At 49.2% G+C, this 5,890-nt stretch overlaps 1 long non-coding RNA gene across 1 annotated transcript; it reads left to right on the plus strand.

Annotated features, from left to right (window-relative positions):
- The first annotated feature begins 429 nt into the window (after positions 1–429).
- On the plus strand, positions 430–4,666 carry LOC140388651 (uncharacterized). The gene is made up of 2 exons (XR_011934237.1): positions 430–4,258; positions 4,319–4,666. It is a non-coding gene; the product is annotated as an uncharacterized lncRNA (long non-coding RNA).
- The last annotated feature ends 1,224 nt before the right edge of the window (positions 4,667–5,890 follow it).

A 5,890-nucleotide genomic window follows, 5' to 3' on the forward strand; every position in this document is an offset into this window, starting at 1 on the left:
CCCCCTCTCTCTTTCCCCCTCCCCCTCTCTCTTTCCCCCTCCCCCTCTCTCTTTCCCCCTCCCCCTCTCTCTTTCCCCCTCCCCCTCTCTCTTTCCCCCTCCCCCTCTCTCTTTCCCCCTCCCCCTCTCTCTTTCCCCCTCCCCCTCTCTCTTTCCCCCTCCCCCTCTCTCTTTCCCCCTCCCCCTCTCTCTTTCCCCCTCCCCCTCTCTCTTTCCCCCTCCCCCTCTCTCTTTCCCCCTCCCCCTCTCTCTTTCCCCCTCCCCCTCTCTCTTTCCCCCTCCCCCTCTCTCTTTCCCCCTCCCCCTCTCTCTTTCCCCCTCCCCCTCTCTCTTTCCCCCTCCCCCTCTCTCTTTCCCCCTCCCCCTCTCTTTCCCCCTCCCCCTCTCTTTCCCCCTCCCCCTCTCTTTCCCCCTCCCCCTCTCTTTCCCCCTCCCCCTCTCTTTCCCCCTCCCCCTCTCTTTCCCCCTCCCCCTCTCTTTCCCCCTCCCCGCTCTCTTTCCCCCTCTCTCTTTCCCCCTCCCCTTCTCTCTTTCCCCCACCCTCTCTCTTCCCTCTCTCTTTCACCCCTCCCCCTCTCTTCCCCCTCTCTCTCTTTCCCCCTTCTCTCTCTCTCTTCCCCCTTCTCTCTCTCTTTCCTCCTCTCTCTCTCCCTTTTCCCCTTCTCTCTCTCTTTTCCCCTTCTCTCTCTATTTATCTTCTCTCTCTCTCTCTTTTCCCCTTCTCTCTCTTTCTCCGCCCCCCCCCCCCTCCTCACCATCACTGCCACTGTTCAATGACATGTTCCCAGAGTGATGAGAGAATTAGTGCTGCTTTGCTGAAATAAAAATGTTTTTGTTACGCTGGTTATGGTGTTGCTGTAGTTAAGATGCTCGATTTGTGCTGTGCTACTCTTCCATTGCTCCCTTGCTCATTTTATGGTGCACTGCACATGCCACAGCGTCAGTTACGACGAGTCTGCTGTAAGAAGCTGCCCAACTGGTTGTGTTGTCAATAATAATGAAGATAAAGCTGAGCAATGAACTGGAATTTCACAGCAAGTGGATGGACAGGTGCAGAGCCGGTCCGAGACTGACTGAGATGATGCAGCATTTTCAAACAATTGGCAGCTTTCCTTTGGGATGCTGATTGACTTGCTGTGGATTTCTCCCGACAGTAACGTTGTTCGTTCATCACTGCACATTATTCTGACACTCCCTCTGGAGTGGTGTCATTGCAGCAACTTCATTATGCATACTGGAGCAGTACAACATGGCAGCTAACCACCTCAGAAACTAGAGGGGACAATAATGCAATCACTGATGTTCATCACTGGAAAATTCATTTTCATCATTGGTTGATCTGCTGCTTTCCGCTGACATTTTCTCTGCACTGCAATCTGACCTTGAGCAATATTACACCGGACAGCAGCAAACAAGCAATCAAAGTGCGATTGAACATAATAAACCACAGCTCCGAGCAAGACAAATATTTACACCTCTCTAAAGTACCAGTGGCAGATAAACCTCTGAGATCTTCAGTCATAGCGACTCAGAAGGTCGAAAATGGAATTGAACCCCACTCAAAAGCTGGATGTGTGGGACCGGGGATACATTGAACTGAAAGTTTCATAAAATCCCTCCGGTGCAGAAGGAGGCCATTCAGCCCATTGAGTCTGCACTGACCCTACCTAGGCCCCATCCTGTCCCTGTGACTCCACCGAGGAACAATTTTAGCATATCCAATCCGGATATGGACTCCGGAGCATCCGGCGAAAACCCACGCAGACACGGGACGAACGTGTAAACTCCATGTAGACAGTCGCCCGAGGCTGGAATCGAACCCGGGTCCCTGGTGCTGTAAGGCAGCAGTGCTAATCTCGGCGCCACCGTGCTACCCCAAATTGTGCTGATTCATCTATCTAAATAAAATCAACTCCAGATATAATATAATCTTTATTGTCACAAGTAGGCTTACATTAACACTGTAATGAAGTTACTGTGAAAAGCCCCTCGTCGCCACATTCCGGCACCTGTTCGGGTACACTGAGGGAGAATGCAGAGTGTCCAATTCACCTAACAATTCACCTAAGTCTTTGGGCACTGTGGGAGGAAACCAGAGCACCCGGAGGAAACCCACGCAGACACTGGGAGAACGTGCAGACTCCGCACAGATAGTGACCCAGCAGGGAATCGAACCTGGGACCCTGGCGCTGTGAAGCAACAGTGCTAACCACTGTGCCACCGTGCCGTCCATATTTCCCCTAGCTTTCAGTTCATCAACCTGATATGTTAATTATGCTAACTGACCTACTGGGTTTTTCCAGATTTCTGTTTGTAGATCAGATTTCCAGCATCTGCAGTATTTTGTATTTGTGGAGCTATCTTGCTTCCTCCAAACTTCCTATTATTCCAGAATCATCTAACCCCCACCACCAACCTCCCACGGTTAGGAGAGCCTTGCCTCCGCTCTGCTGCCGCTGAAACCTTCGATCACACTGTTGTTCCTCTGGCTTCACTATTCCAATGCACCCCTGGCTCGTGTCTCTGTAAACCTGGTCATCCAAAACTTTGCTGCCCCTGTCAACTCGCAGCAAGTGCTGTCCACCTATAACCCTCTGCTCACGTACCCACATTGTTTCCTGGTCAAGTAACATCTTGATTTGAAAATTTTCATCCTTCAATTCCCCCCCATGGCCTTTCCCCTTCAAAACCCCATAATCTTCTCCAGCTGCGATACCTGCATTCTCCCTCCTGTACGTCCCTCATTTTCGTTGCCCCACCAGTTGTGGCTGCACATTCAATGGCCAAGGCCCCAAGCTCTGGAATACCCTCACAACACCTACCTCACTGTACTCCACTCCATTAACACACTCCCATCTCTCTTTGATCAAACTTTTGATCATCTAACCTAATATTTTTCTAATGCTCCTGAGAAGCAATTTGGGACATTTGATTACGTTAAAGACGTCATCTAAATATGAGATGTTCTTCGATAACCAAGTTTCACGACTTGTAACTGCCAACAATCTAACCTCCCCCTCTTGACTCCATGTCCTTCGGTAACCCAACCCTTGTAACTCTAAACCCCAATTCTGCATCTTCACTCCTACCTCCAATAGCACAGTGGGCTAAACAGCTGGCTTGTGATGGAGAACAAGGCCAGCAGCACGGTTCAATACCCGTACCGGCCTCCCCAAACAGGTGCCGGAATGTGGCGACTAGGGGCTTTTCACAGTAACTTCATTGCAGCCTACTTGTGACAATAAGTGATTATTATTATTATTATTATTAATAGGAAGGGCAGCACGGTAACATTGTGGATAGCACACTTGCTTCACAGCTCCGGGGTCCCAGGTTCGATTCCTGGCTTGGGTCACTGTCTGTGCGGAGTCTGCACGTCCTCCCCGTGTCTGTGTGGGTTTCCTCCGGGCACTCCGGTTTCCTCCCACTGTCCAAAGATGTGCAGGTTAGGTGGATTGGCCATGATAAATTGCCCTTAGTGTCCAAAATTGGCCTTAGTGTTGGGTGGGGTTATGGGGATAGGGTGGAGGTGTTGACCTTGGGTAGGGTGCTCTTTCCAAGAGCCGGTGCAGACTCGATGGGCCGAATGGCCTCCTTCTGCACTGTAAATTCTATGAATTAGGAGCAGAAGACGGCAATCAGCCCTTTGACCCTGCTCCGCCATTCAATCAGATCCTGGCTGATCTCTTCCTGGTCTCAAATCCACCTCCCCACCTGTTCCCCAAATCCCTTTAACCTGATATTTAAATCAGAAATATATCTATCTCTTGAAAACATTTAATGACTCCGATTCCATCGCACTATGGGGCAGCAAGTTCCACAAATTCACCACCCTCTGCGAGAAGTAGCTCCTCATCTCAGTTCTAAATCTACCGCCTCTCAACCTATATCTGTGACTCTCGTTCTAGATTACCCCACGAGGGGGAACGTTTACTTTATCAATCCCATTTAGTATTTTATACACCTCGATCAGATCCCCTCTCATCCTTCTAAACTCCAGCGAGTATAAACCCAAACTGTTTAATCTCTCCTCATCCGTCAACCCTTTCATCCCCGGAATCAATCTGGTGACCCTCCCCTGAACTGCCTCCAATGCCACCACATCCTTCCTCAAATAAGGAGACCAAAACTGGGCACAATACTCCAGATGTGGTCTCACCAACACCCTATACAATTGCAACAACACTTCTCTACTTTTATATGGGCAGCACGGTAGCATAGTGGTTAGCACAGTTGCTTCACAGCTCCAGGGTCCCAGGTTCGAATCCCAGCTTGGGTCACTGTCTATGTAGTCTGCACGTTCTCCCCGTGTGTGCAGGTTCGAATCCCAGCTTGGGTCACTGTCTATGTAGTCTGCACGTTCTCCCCGTGTGTGCATGGGTTTCCTCCGAGTGCTCCGTTTTCCTCCCACAGTCCAAAGATTTGCGGGTTAGAGGGATTGGCCGTGATAAATTGCCACAAACAAAAACGTTAATTGGAGTTACTGGGTTAAGTGGATGGGGTGGAGGAGGTGTATGCTTGAGTGGAGTGCTCTTTCCAAAAACTGGTGCAGACTCGATGGGCCGAATGGCTTCCTTCTGCACTGTAAATTTTACGATACTCCAGTCCTGTTGCAATAAATGCTAACATTCCATTTGCCTTTTTAATTACACGCTGTGCCTGCAAACCGACTTTCTGTGATTCATGAACACTGACACCCAGATCCCTCTGCGCAGACACATTTTGAATCTGCTTTCCATTTGGATAATTTGTCTTTCTATTTTTTTGGCCAAAATGGATGACTTCACACATAAACCCAGTCTGCCAAATTACGGCCCAATCTCCTATCCTATCTATATCCGTCTGTAAAATCTTTATGTCCCCTTCACTGCCTGCTTTCCCACTTCAACCATCCCTCCCCTAACTTGGTTTCAATTCCCCAAGTCTGTTTGCTGCCATCAAAATAACCAAACCAAAGTCACAAACTATATCCTTTCTGACTTCCTTGCCCAACATCTCTCGTCATCCAGCTTTGTGGAAACTGCCCTTGTAGTTCCATTCCTGCATCTACCATCTAGAAGAACAAGGGCAGTAGATACCTGGGAACAGCACCGGCCATGATCAAATGGCAGGACATGTTCGAGGGGCTGAATGGTCTACACGTGTTCCTATGTAACACTGCCACCTGGAGGTTGCCCTCCAAGTCACTCACCATCCTGATTTGGGAATATATTGCTGATCCTTCTCTGTCACTGGGTCAAAATCCTGGAATTCCCTCCCTAAAAGTACTGTGGTTCCACCCACACCAAATGAAATGAAATGAAAATCGCTTATTGTCACAAGTAGGCTTCAAATGAAGTTACTGTGAAAAGCCCCTAGTTGCCACATTGCGGCGCCTGTTCGGGGAGGCTGTTACGGGAATTGAACCGTGCTGCTGGCCTGCCTTGGTCTGCTTTCAAAGCCAGCGATTTAGCCCTGTGCTAAACCAGCCCCTCATGGACTGCAGCGGTTCAAGAAGGCAGCTCGCCACCACTTTCTGAAGGGGAATTAGGATTGGGTAATAAATGCTGGTCTAGCCGGCGACACCTCTGTAAATCAATCCTTTAAAAATTATTTAATTTCCTCCTCTCACATTGTCACCTTCAGATTCCCCAAGAATCTCTTCCCTTCCTAAAATGTAGTTGACATCACCTATAGGCCAGCTTCCATGTCCGTGTCAGTGACATCCAACTCTACCTCTTAGCCACTTCTTCCATTTCCCTCTGTGTTGTTCACACCACTTGTCCTAAGATGCAGTCTAATAATAATAATAATCGCTTATTGTCCCGAGTAGGCTTCAATGAAGTTACTATGAAAAGCCCCAAGTCGCCACATTTTCGGGGAGGCTGGTACGGGAATTGAACCCGCGCTG

The sequence above is a fragment of the Scyliorhinus torazame genome, chromosome 13, assembly GCF_047496885.1.
Source record: "Scyliorhinus torazame isolate Kashiwa2021f chromosome 13, sScyTor2.1, whole genome shotgun sequence".
NCBI lineage: Eukaryota > Metazoa > Chordata > Chondrichthyes > Carcharhiniformes > Scyliorhinidae > Scyliorhinus > Scyliorhinus torazame.